Here is a 13,809-nt window from a genome sequence, read left to right on the forward strand (position 1 = left end):
GACAGTCCCCTGGGCCACTGGAAGCAGGGATCAACTGGGCCAAGATGACTCCCCAGTGAGGAGACGAGGAGTACACTAACACTTGTGTACAAACTGGAAAGGCAGGGACAGGAGTCCGTGGTCACACCCAGCCTGGGAAATTAGCGGACACACCATTTGAAAGTCAGGAGAATGGAGCTGAGACAGAGCTTCAGTGTGAGTTACTGCTGAGGTCCGCAGCCTTCTGTATATCCTGACCTCGTGGTAACAAAGTGATGTGCTGAGGGCCAAGTCCTTCTTCCTGATGGACAAGGCAAGTTCACTTTCTTTACAAGAGTTCAACCTGCAGTTAAAATAATGTTCTGGTCACATATAGACGTAAAACCATCTTGTGCTGTCTTCCTTGATGGAGGGAATGATTCATCGTTTGGATAATTAAGCAAAATAGCTCCTGACTGATTCACCTGGAGTGTGTCACATCCACTGGTCTGAATGTGGTCCAAGTGCAGAGCGGGTGAGACCTTGTCATCTGGTCACTTGGTGCCTGTGTGAGATGTTTTTCTGATCTTTCTTTACGGAGGCACCCACATCATAAAAACCACTGTGGCTCTGGCACCAAGCAACATCCTTGTTGGAAATTTCGGTGATAAAGTTAAAGAGGAGGAAAAGGGTATAAATTATGCCTGGAGGAAGTCTCTTGTGGGAAGGATCATTGTGGGGTCTCAGCAGGGAGGAACCCACATTGTCATGGGGCTTGCTGTGCCATCCTCTCTCTGAGACCTCAGACTTAGAATGCTTTCTTTTTGGCTGGTGCATCCAAATTTATGTTTTAAAAAAATATGAAAAAAAAGTAAGAAAAAGAAAAGATTCCCCTGTGACGAAGTTCCCAATGGTCCAGAGTTCTGTCTTCAGCGTTACAGAAAAAGCCTCAGACTTGAACCTACAAAAAAAGAAAAATCCCTAACTCTGATATTTATACAATGCACTCTTTCTAGGTTAGTAAGTATACTGAAGATGAAAAAAAATAGCATTTAGGACAAAAGGTTATTTATATTTCCTATATGCAAACCAACCAAAACAAAGGAAACAACCAAAATATATTTTCTACGCATAACAGACTATAATCCAGCAGCTGGACTCAGTGGAATACAATCAGAAAAGAGTATTATTTTCTCACCACATCTTCTAAATAAGAGGCCACAGGTCTGGTTCCTGTTATCCAAGGGTAATTGTCCGGAGTTCTTTCTTTCACTCTGAAAATGTGTCCTAGTTAGGAGGGTGAGAGCCCTACCTCCGACACAGCCGAGGTCACTCCTTACTGACTCTGTGACACCTCAGGTGATTTTCACAGCCTTTCTGGTCTCTGTTGGCCGGGAATACTGATATTTAACATTTATATTATTTCCGGGTGGTCATTTTGGGCAAGATGGAGTGAATACATGCCACTCTGATCCTCTCACTTTAGCCATAAAACCCGGGAGAATGCATAGGAAAAACAATTTGAGGATTCCAAAGAGTCGATAGAAGCAAACAGATTGAAGAAGACAAGAATTCAAAGTTTTATGGTTTTATTTCTACCTACTATCTCCTGACTTAACTTAGTCTGAAGCCCACAGGGGGTGTTAAGGATGATAGAGAGAGCTGTAGAAGACCTCTAGGCCTGGCTTGAAGACTGGTCAGGGTTTCCTGGTCTTTCTTTCTTTGTATCACTCCCGCCCCCCTGTTCTTTCATTGCCCAGATGCTAGGTCACGCTGTGGTGGCAGCAACAGTACCAACACAAGACAGGAATATGGGCCCTCAAGAGCCTACATCTCTCAGGCAGGGAGAAGGCCCACTTTGGTACAAGGTGCTGTGGTCCCAAGAGGGTGTGGCAAACTATATTGAATTTTGTTTTCTCTCTATCCCTGTGCCATTTGACTGTGCATCACAAAGCAGGGTAAGGAAGCCCCAGCACTCTGGCCCAAGAGCTGAGGGGAGATCTATGCCACGAGAAAGCACCGTGGAGACTACAGACAGAGAAGTGCAGTATAGTGAACCCAGAAAGCTGTTCAAGATCTCCTAGCTCATCACCAAGCTGCACCTAGGTGCATGTGACCCTAAATGGAATATCATCAACCTCCAGAATTGAATTATGGGATTGACCACTTCCTGAGCTCCAGATGAGCCATTGAAAGGTGTGTGCAGAGGGGGTGGGTCCAAACAGAGCAGAAAGGCAATAGAATTAAACTGACTCCGTACTCAGAGGAGGCTTGAAGTTTAGGGGCCTTTTCCAACTGGGTCAATTGTCTGCTAAAATAAAAATGGTTCTACAAAGGTTGGTGTTGGGAAACACTGAAAACATGATATGGTCTGTTGAAAGTTAAAAAACATTAATATTTTCTGGGAGGATATTTAATGTAGGTAGATGTAGTATATAAGATAGCTACAAAATGAAGGAGGGAAGATGGGAAACTATATGTTGTTAAGATATCTAGATATCACATTTTTATAAAGAGACAAGTTTTCCAAAAGGAAAAATTGATGATCTTAAAATCCATATGCACCTAACAACAGTATTTCAAAATACATGAAATAAAAATTGACAGTGTTGAAATTCCACAATTATAATTGGGACTTCATGCAACATTCTTCTCTCAAATATTGATTAAACTAGTAAACAAAAATTCAGCAGGTATGTGGAAGAGCAGAACACCACCACTTAATTGGTGTTTTCCTGGATCAACTTGACAATTACAGAACTCTCCTACCCAACACCAGCAGAATATACTTTCTTTTAATGAACACATAGAAAAGATGCTAAGACAGGCCATCTCCTAAACTGTAAAACAAACATAACAAGAGTTAAAAACTTGAAATTATACAAAATATGTCTTCTATTCATAAAGGAGTTAAATTAGAAATTATTAACAGAAAATGACAAGAAAATCTTAAAACACTAGGAAACTGAACAATGCATTTCTAAATCAATCCACAGATAAAAGAGGAAGTCTCAAGAGAAATCAATTAAACTTTTCAAATAAAAATGAAAATATGATGTATCAAAGTTTGCCAGATGAGACTGAATGTAAAACATGCTTAGGGGGGAATGTATATTATTAAGTATGGGCTTATATTAGAAAAGGAAAATACCTCAAACTTGATAACCTAAACTTCCAGCATAGAATGTAAAAAAAAGGAAATGATACAGGTAAGAGTAGAAATTAATTCCACTGAAACCAGAAAACAATAGAGAAAATCAATAGCACCAAAGCTATTTTTTTGTTTGTTTTTACATTACAGAGGGTTAAACCCAGACCCTTATATACACCAGGCTAGCACTCTATCACTGAGCTACATTCCCAATACCAGAAAGATGGTTTTTGAAAAGATCAGTAAAAATGATAACCACTAGCCACACTGATCAAGATTTAAAAAGAAAAGAAAAGAAAAAAATCTTGGCCGGGGGCCGGGGGCCGGGGGCCGGGGGCCGGGGGGACACAAAGGATCAGTATCAGGAGTGAAAGAAGAAATCTCACTTCAGACTCCACACATGTTAAAAGCATGATAAAACCACTATAGATACCGTATAGACAGAGTATAAATGAAATCAACAAATTCCCCAAAGCTATAAAAAGTCCCACAGGCTATAAAGACTTGGCCAAGCTGAAACAGATAACCTAGATTAGTCAAAACTATTACAGAAATGAAATTCCTACTTTAAAGTTTCCTGAATAGAAATCTCCAGACCTCAATGGTTTACTGCCTAATTCTACCATTTAAGGAAAGGAAAAGGAAAAAAACCCACAATTTCTATAAAACTTCTTCCAGAAAACAGAAAAGGAAAGAAAGTTTTCGAAGCTCATTTTTCTAATACCAAAACCAAACAATGAAAGTATAAGAGAACGACAAATCATCATTCTTCACGAACATTGACAAAAATATTCAAGAAAACTGCAGCTAAAAATACGCCCTAACTAAGTGGAGTTTATCCTGGGAATGGAATGTCGGTTTAAAATTAAAAATCTTTCAATACAATCCTCCATGTTAACAGTTAACAAAAGAAAAACCATAGGATCATAGAAAGTAATTCCAAGATAGCACTTGATAAAATTTACCATTCTTTCATTATAAAACTGTTCAGCAAACTAAACATAGAAGATAACTTTCTCATCATGATAAATTGCTCTAAAAACAAACAGAAGCAAATACTACAGCTTAATGGTGAAAGACAATATACTTTACAATAATGAGAACAAGGCAAGAATATTCACTCTCAGAATCATATGCAACTTTGTATTGAAAGTCTTCATCAGTGCAATAAGACAAGAAAAAATAAATAAAATGCATGCAGTTTGGAAAGAAAGAAATAAAATTGTCCTTATTCCTGAAACCTGATTTTCTATGTGGAAAATCCAAGATTACTCCTCCCCAAATTCCTAAAACTGATGAGTTTAGTAAGTTTTCAGAGTAAAAACTTAACATGTAAAAATCAAATATATTTCAGTCTCTGGTGACAAACAATTGATAACTAAGAGTTAAAAAGTATTACCACTTACAATAGCTCAACAAAAAAAAAAAAAAAGGAAGGAAGGAAAGAAGGAAGAAACACTTAGGTAAAAATTAACAAAACTTGTAAATGTTCTTTATGCTGAAAAACTACAAAATGCTTATAAAGAAAAATTAAATAGATGGAGATGTATAGCCTGCTCTTAACAAAATTCAAAGCCACATCTCAGCAGGACATTTTGTAGATATAGGCAAACCTATTCAAAACTTTATGTGGAAGTAAAAAGATACTAGAATTACCAAAGCAACTTGGAAAAGAAAATAAAGTTGGAAAAGTCACACTCCTCAAATTTTTGACTCATTATAAAGTTAAAGCAGTCAAGATAATACAGTATTGGGAAAAGTAAGTCAATGAAACTGAATAGACAGTTCAAAATATTCTCCATAAATATAACCTGTTGATTTTTGACAAAGATCAATGACAATTTAATAAAAGTTAGAATTTTAAAAAAAGTAGTGTTGAATCCATTGGGCATATACATACAATAAGAGGAACCTCATGCTTTACACACAAAAAAAATGTACTCAGGATTAGACTACAAATCTCAATGTGAAATGTTAATCTATAAAAGTTTTCGAAGAATACATAACCTGGAATTAGGCAAAGAGTTTTTAGATTTGATACCAAAAGAATAATCCATAAGAGAAAAAAGTGATAAATTATATTTCAAAAAAGTAGCTGTTGTTATGAGGAAAACCATGTTAAAAGAAGGATTAAAAATGAGCTTTAAATTGATAATTAAGGGCTGGGGCTGTAGCTCAGTGGCAAAACGCTTACCTTGCACTTGTGAGGCACTGGGATCGATCCTCAGCACCACATAAAAATAAGCAAAATAAAGTTATGATGTCCTTTTACAACTACAAAAAAATTAAATTGATAATAAAAAATGCTTGGAAGATAATAAAAAATAACTTGTATTCAGTTATAAAGATCTCTAAATTTGATAATAGTAAACAAACTACCCTCAAAAACAGTGAAATTTCAAATAGATATTTCATTGAAGAGGAATATATCGCTCCATTAGGAAAATGGAAATTAAAGCCACCATGACAAAATCTCTTTACCATCCAGGCACGGTGGTGTACGCCTGTAATCCCAGAAGCTCGGGAGGCTGAGGCAGGAGGATCACAAGTTCAAAGCCAGCCTTAGCAACTTAGTGAGGTCCTAAGCAACCTAGCAAGACCCTATCTCTAAAGGGCTGGGGATGTGGCTAAGTGACTAAGTGCCCTTGGGTTCAATCCTTATTATGAAAAAAAAAAAACCAAAATACAATAACAAAGAAACCCTTCATATCAAATGAAATGGCCAAAGGTAGAATGGCAGTGGGTGGAGAGAAGAAGAAATCAAACTTACAAAATCAAATGCAAGTGAAGATGTGGAGCAAATGGAACTCCCACACCCTGCTGGTGGAAATGCAAAATGGGGTGGGCACAGGTTAGAAAGTCTTTACCTACTTACTAGGTGTCCACAAAATTCCACTCCTTAGTATTTACCCCAGAGAAATGAGACATGAATATTCATACAAAACCAATATAGAAATGTTTATGGTGGCTCTATTGATGATCATCAATACCTGGAAACAACTGAGTGACCTTCAACCAATGTGTATCAGTTTGTATTCAATCAGAAGACAGAATTCATATATATTTAATATAAAGAAATACTCATTTGGATATAAGAGATTAATTATAAAGCTGCAAATAGGACTCCAAAGAGTATCTTGGGGTTGAGGCTGAGGGAGAACAGAAGGACAGAATTGGAAAGGGTGTCCTCACCAAGGCTGGGTTTGGGACATTGTTAGGGAAGGTCATTTTGCCCACTCATTGGCAAAGAAGTTCTTTTGGCTGCCTGCGCCAGAGCTGATCTGCGGTTGCTGGGACCCCTAGAAGCAAACCAATGGGAAGATGGCAAACCATGGTTGGTGGGTGGACGTGCAGTCTGAGTCAGGGCATGGCAATGAATGAGCTGTGGGAAACAGAGCTTTGGGGGCAGGTGGACTCAGTGGATATGGGGGAGTCACGGGGGCATTTGGTTTGTTATGTGAGTATGGGACTTGTGGTGGTACACAGGCCCATGTCAGGAAGATGTAGGGAGGTGGTCACCTGGCCCAAACCAGGACCATGAGGTCACTTCCTTTGAGTGCATATCCAAGACAGAACACCAAAAGAGGTTCTCACACATGCAGAATGCTGAAGAATGAGCCAGAAAAAGAATGACTCATTCCTGGAACCAGGAAGATCCTCCTGCAAGGCTCTGCCAGATCCTTCCATTCAAGAATCTAATGCTGTGGTCACTGTGATGGATGAATGGTTCAAAAGTTCAATCATTTACTCAGAACAGGTACCAAATGGTGAGTATGACAAACAATGGGATATCGCTCAGCAATGAAGAAGAATGCATCTTTGAGACATGCAACGGGAATGAATCTCAAGGCATTATGCTATGTGAAAAAAGTTCATCTCAAAAGGTGACATTTTTCCGTTTATATGGCATGCTTAGAAAGGTAAAAACAGTCATAGAGAGCAGATCTGACATTGAGGGGTACAAGAGGGTGTGACCCAAACACGGACCAAAGAGAGTAGGTAGTCGGATTGTCCTCACGGTGGTGGGAGTCTACACCCACGTGAGAGTCATCCAACTGTGAACCTAAGAAGTTAATTTTATTGAATGTTAATTAAAAACTAAGATTTTAAAGTCTCCCTTTCCCCAGCCGATCAGGGCTGCCACCCCTCCTGGCACACGGATGCAGTGTGCATCTTCTGACTCTGCCTCATCTCTTGCCCACACAGTGAAGCTCTCGGGGGTGAATTCTAAGCTGCCTATCTTGCACGGTGCTCCCCTGGCTTGTGGGGAAGCAGATGTCTGCCCTCCCATTGCTTCGTCCCCCTCTCTCCTCACTTCCTCATTGATCTCCCAACATCTGTGACGTCCTGCAGAGGCTCAGATGTCAATCTGATCTTTGAACTTGGAAGGAGAAATTTCAGAGTCTCTGGGATCTTTTTACTCTTTTATATACCGATCCCATGGCTGCTGTGAACTTCCTGCCAACTCTCAGCCCTGGGGTGACCCGAATTCCCAGAGGGGAGACAAGCCTCATCTCTGTGCATTGACCCCCTGGTGCTCTCTCACAGGTAGGGATGAAGTGTCTGTCGTGAAGGTGACCAAGGGTCGTGATTCCTGCACCAGTTCAGCTGCACTTAGCAAGAGCATATTTTCTCTCAGGGGTTTTGTCGATCACCTCTGTTGGAAGAAAAAGGGGCGATTGTCACTCTCAGTCCTTAAGTTTGTGTGCTCTGTCAAAATTCAGAGTCAACTAGAAAAGCCCCATTTAACATTTGATCCCTCCTCCCCCATAATTGTCTGTGTCTTGTGCCCTTTAAAGCTAATCACTCCGAGGGAAATCTCTGGCCAGAATCTGGGAAGTTACATATAACCCACAGGCTATTTTTACCTTTCTACCCTGGTTTGCTTCATGCCTTGGATTTTTTTTCATAATTGGGTTACTGAACAGGCAGACCTTACATATCCACAGGAAACAACTGTGTTTTTCTTCTGCTATCGCCTCACTTACGTTCTGTAGGGTCTCTTTGGCTTTCTCTGAACAGTTCCCTTAAGAAGCTATTTAAAGATCAGCCATCATCTACAGTTGGATGATGACTTATGCAATTGAAACTTGGGTCTAATTAGAGCTAATGGTGAGGTGTGGTACAGACAAGGATGTGTTCATTTAAGTCATTTTGACCCCAAATACCCAGAACAATCACTTTCCCCAGTCTCCTATATAGCTGGTTTGGGTCATGTGACTGTTTTTTCCAGAAGGTAAGTAGCGATGATATGTGGTTTCTAGAGTAGGGCAGTGAGGAGCAGGTGTAGCTCTTGCACACTCTGCCTGTGCCACTGTTCCACAAGGCATAGCTACACCACGAGGAAGGACTTCCCAACCCACCTGGCCTCTCTATCAAGGACTGTCTAGCCAGTGAGCTTCAAGGCAGATTCTGGCTCCATCTCAGAGCATTGTGGGATCAGTGGTCCCTTTCAGTGGACCTTTGGGGAATTTTTCCCGCAATTGCCAAGCCTTCTCCCTTTGCTAAAGGCTGTGAGTCCTGAATGTTTTACCATTAAGAGACATGAAACTCGGTCTTGTAATCAAGCAACAGGTCTCCGAAGTCCACAAGCTACCCGTGGGTAGTGAAAGATACACTTTTCTATCTTAATATCTTACACAAGAGCCTTCACGTTCTGCCAGTTGGGACTGAAAAGAGAACAAATTCTTCTGGCCACATGGAGCTTTCATCACAAGAAGTCAGGAGCGAGGTAGAAACACAACTTGTGAAAAGTACCCTCTGGGGACTGAATTGTGTCCACGTGTTGAGCTCTAGCCTCCAAATGTGGTTACATTTAGAAATAGGCTCTTTAGGAGGTAAAGTTAAAGGCAGTCATGTGATCCTGATCCAATAGAGTTAGAGTTAGTTATAAGAAAGGACTTTAGAGAACTAGAGTGTGTTCGCTCGCGCTCTCTCTCACTCTCTCTCTCTTTCTCATACAGAGAGAGAGAGAGAGAGAGAGAGAGAGAGGCTTTACCAGAAACTTAATTGTCTGCCACCTTGATCTTGAATTTCCAGCCCCCAGAACTGTAAGAGAACAAATTTCTGCTCTTTAAGCCAGCCAGACTGTGGTAATGTGTCATAGCAGCCTGGGGTGACTAATACCAAGGTACGAGGTGCTAGAACTGGTTCATTGGCATGTAAATAGTTCTTTCAGAACAATTGTGAAAAAAAAAAAAGAAGAGAAAGACCATCTGATTTTTTTCACACCCACCTATGTCCTTGAAGCCAGAGTAGAGAAGACCCTAAATCTCCTCTGACCCACTGCTATGGTTTGATTGTTTGTCCCTCCAAAATTCATGTTGAGATTGTTGTGGCAGTGTCAGGAGGTGGGGCCTGTAAGATGGGTTCATGTTGTGCCCTTGGAAATAGCCATCATGGTGGGAGCAGGCTCGTGCTGGCAGGAACAGGGTTGTCTCCTCTTGTTCCTCCCTCTCTTCGTCCTTCAGCTCTTCCTCACATGATGTGATTCATCCTGCTTTCCTGCAGCCAGGAGGGCCTTGCCAGATGTTGGCACCTAGGTCTTAGATGTCCCATCTTTTCTGTGAGCCAATAAATTTCAGTTTATTAGAAATGATCCAGTCTATCTTCGGTGCTCTATTATAGCAACACAAAAGGTACCAAGGCACCCACAATATCTCCCCACATCCCAGGAATTTGTGTTTATCAGTTTGCATTTATCTAAACTGCCTGGATATCTACTCTTCTGGGGTAGCAAAAGCAGCCTCTAACCCATGCCGGCCCATGTGGTCCTCAATGTCCAAGACCATGGTAACCCTAAAAAAAAGGGATTTTGCTAAGGAAAGAAAGAAAAGGAGGGATCATTTAAAAAAGAAACGAAGGAGACTAGACCTACTAGACATTCCTAGTGCAAGGGATGGTGGCGATGGGTGGGATGGGAGAAGGAGGGTGGGAGGGGTCAGTCCCTGGAGAGGAGGCGAAGGAGTAGGGAGGCAGAGTTGCTAGCTCAGCCACTTCAGTCTGGGCTCAGCTGGCTTTAGGGCTTATTTTCTGAATAGAAACGGGTGATAACGTGGGTTGTTGGAGTCAGAGGATATAATTTGGTTCTAATTACCTGCTGTTTTACTTCAATTGTCCCATTTCTTTAGGGTACACTAGTGACAAGTAACTTATTAGACAGTATGGTTGAGACTAAGGGATATGAAACATCTACCTATATAGAGTTTACAATCCCTAAAATAAAATGAATCTAACACTCACCTACTACCTACTATGTACCAAGCATTCTCCCTTCTGTTATGTTACTTAATCTTCAGACTGGTCATCATCATCATCATCTTCATGGTAGACAGCATAACCAAAGTTTGAAGCGATCACAGAGCCTCAAGATTCTTCCTCTTTCAAGACTCTATTTCCCTTAGGGAAACGATCACATTAGAACTGCAGGTATGTGTCTGTAACTCTGGCCTGGAGATCTGACTCATTCCAAAGCTCACATTCATGCCCACCCTCCCCATGCCCACCGCACCATGACACCTGTCTGCTCCTCTTTGAATTGGGGGGAATCCCCAGGAGTTGATTATACCCTTCACAGGGCCTGTTTTCTCTCTGAGCAGTGGAAGTTTGACTTTGTGGGGGCAGGGACAGAGCTCAGCTTGTCTGTCCTAAAAGCAGGGTCAAAGCTGTTGACTTTTCTCCAGGCTTGGGATGCAGGCTTTCAATTTTGGAGTATGATATACCAGAACTTGGTCCAAGGCCATTCAAGTCTAATTGCTAGCTGTGGGCTTGGAAAGCAAATCGTCTTTCTGGACAGCATTGACCTATTCTCTATCACTGCTCTTTTCCCTTCTTTCTCCTAAAAAAAGAAGGAAAATTTGAGCCCTGAAAAAAGGAAAAAGAGCTCAGAGGCAAGAGACAGACACTTTAGACTCAGAAGTGCCGCACAAGGAACTTTCTGGTAAAGTCAATAAGAGTCGCTCAAGACAGGAAGGTAGAAAAGGTGTGTGGATCATTCTGTCCAAAGCTGCTCTAGGAGAAAGGTGACTTTCTAAGTCACCGGGTGTGGGTACAGAAAGTGGCGTCAGGTTTGCTTTTGTTCTGTTGGAGTTTCTCCAAAACAAAAGTTGTGTCTGGGAGATTGCAGAGAAAACCCCTGAAGTTCTGCTTCCCAGTGTGCACAACTGAAGCCCTGGAGGATGGGAAGGGCAGAGCGTCCTTATTAGCCCTGAGGATAGACAGGATATGGTGACCTAAATAGTAAGGAGTCTACTGGAGAGAAGTCAGGGCATTCCTTCCTCATCAACCTGGGACTCTAAGTATGGATAGGTTTTCCAGAGCAGATAACAAGGACCACAATTATTCTTGGAATGGGCACCCAAAAGAGATCATCAGATCAGGGCAGGTTTCCACTGTCAATACACTTGTCTGAATATTTCGATCAAAAGCTGCAGGTATTTGCAGAGCTCTCTGTGGACCTAAAGTTCCACATAATTCCTTTAGTTCTCTGATTTGCATGTGAAAAAAAAATGTTTTTATGTTTTTTCCCCCCTTCCAGTTTCAAATCCCTCTTTGTGTGGATAAATTCAGGCAGGTACATGTCCAGCCCATTATGATGACCTGGTGCCTCCGAGAATGGATCTTTTTTAGGGACTTAGATTGATGGATAATCATCATTTTGATCTTATTACCATTTACACATATCAAAATGAATTTGGTTTCAATTAAACTATGAAGCTTCTGCTTATCAAGTGCCATGACCCTCTCTAAATGGTTCTAGTCGGGAAAATCTGCCTAACACAAAATGTGTTCTTTAATCATGCCTCTCTCTTTCTGTAGACATCTTTTCCTTCCTGGTAGCCCCAGGATACATGACAGCAAATTCTCCATCCTTACTGAGTGAATGGAGGCCCTTCTCATCTTTAACTCTCTACTCTGCCAGTTTAAAAGCAATTATTACTAAGTATCAGAAACTGTTCTAAGTATCTTATGAAAATTAACTGTTTAATCTTAATTCTTCTGCAAGCAGATATCAGGTTTCCCAGGACCATTTGTTGAACAGGCTACTTTTTACACACTGAATTTTCTTTGAACATTTGTTGGAAATCAATTGACCATAAATGTAAAGACTTATTCCTGAACTCTTAGTTTTGTCCATTGGTCTATATGTGTATTCTTATGCTAGTACCAAACTGCTTTGGTTACTGTGCCTTTGTAGCATAGTTTGAAATTGAGAAGGGTGAATCTTCCAATTTTATTTTTCTCTTGTTCAAGTATTTTTTTTTTTTGGCTATTATCGGCATATTCCATATGAATTTCAGGACCAGCTTGTCAAATTCTAGAAAAAAGCACATATAGGATTCTGGTAGTGATCATGTTGTATCATTTTAAGAGTACTGCCAACATACCAATATTAGGTTTTCTGATCTACGAACGTGAATTTGTTTGTATTTAGTTAGTTCTTCTTTACTTTCAGCCATGTTTTTGTTTTGCAGAATCCAAAGTTGACATTTCTTTTGTTAAACGTATTCCTAAGAATTTTCTCTTTTGATGTTCCTATAAAGGGCTTTGTCCTGAATTTCCATTTGGCTTTGTTTGTGACTTTAAGATGTAATTTGTTTTTATAAATTTATCTCCTATCCTGCAAGCTTGCTGAGCTCACTTATTAGATCTAACAGATTTTTAGTCAATTATTTAGGATTTTCTATGTAAAAGGTATGTCGTCTGTTCATAGAAATCATTTTGCTTTTTCTCTTCCAGGTTGAATGCCTTTTATTTATTTTTATGGCCTAGTTCCCCTGAAGAGAACCTCCAGTAGAATGTTGAACAGAAATGATGAGAGTCTGTGTCTTATTTCTGATTTTAAACAAAATATATTTAGTCTTTTACCACTGGGTATGCTGGCTGTGATGCTCTCATGTTGAGCAAGTTCCCTTCTATTCTTAGTCTTTGAGTGTTTTTAAAATGAGAATATGTTGATATTTTACAAATTTTTCTTTCTCAATCTATTGAAGAGATTTTGTCCTTTAATCGATGGATATATTCGATGACTTTTGGATATTAATCCAACCTTGCCTTCCTGGGACAAATCTCACTTGGCATGTACAGGTTTATAGATGCTTTATCTTCTTGATGGATTTGTTACCGAGCTGGGGCCTTCCCAGACACTGAGGCAGTGGGAAGATCCCCTTCAAACTCCAATTCTTGTGATCAAGTCAGGAAGACTCAGACACGTCACTCAGAGGAACAGGCCTGAGTTTTACTGAAGGGACAGGATAAGGAAAAGGGGACACTCTCAAAGAAGGGGATGGGTCCTCTCAGAGATGAGAGGGACAGTGTAGCTTTCCTGTGTAATGCCAGATTCCTGGGACCCCAATAGACCTCCAGGAGCCGAATCCGATGCAATCACACAAGAGTCTTTATTGCAAGCTGGAGCCTGGACTCACAACCGTTCCCGACGCAGCGGTCCCAGGGAGTGAGTCCTGGTCCTTGGTTCAGTGAGATTTTATAGGTTTGGGGGGGATCCTCTATGTGTCACAACATCACACAGCAAACCATTCCATACTGTGAGAAAATCAAACAACAACTCTTCACATTGATTAGCACATTCACTGGCGGGAACAAGTTGGGTAGGGTGATTGGTTAGTACCAGAGGGGGATTCCTTTGAACTGATTGGTTTAGGCCACGAGGGGTGTACGTGCTGAACTACATGGTTTCCCAA

This window comes from Spermophilus citellus (assembly GCF_964194105.1).
Source record: "Spermophilus citellus genome assembly, chromosome: 13".
NCBI lineage: Eukaryota > Metazoa > Chordata > Mammalia > Rodentia > Sciuridae > Spermophilus > Spermophilus citellus.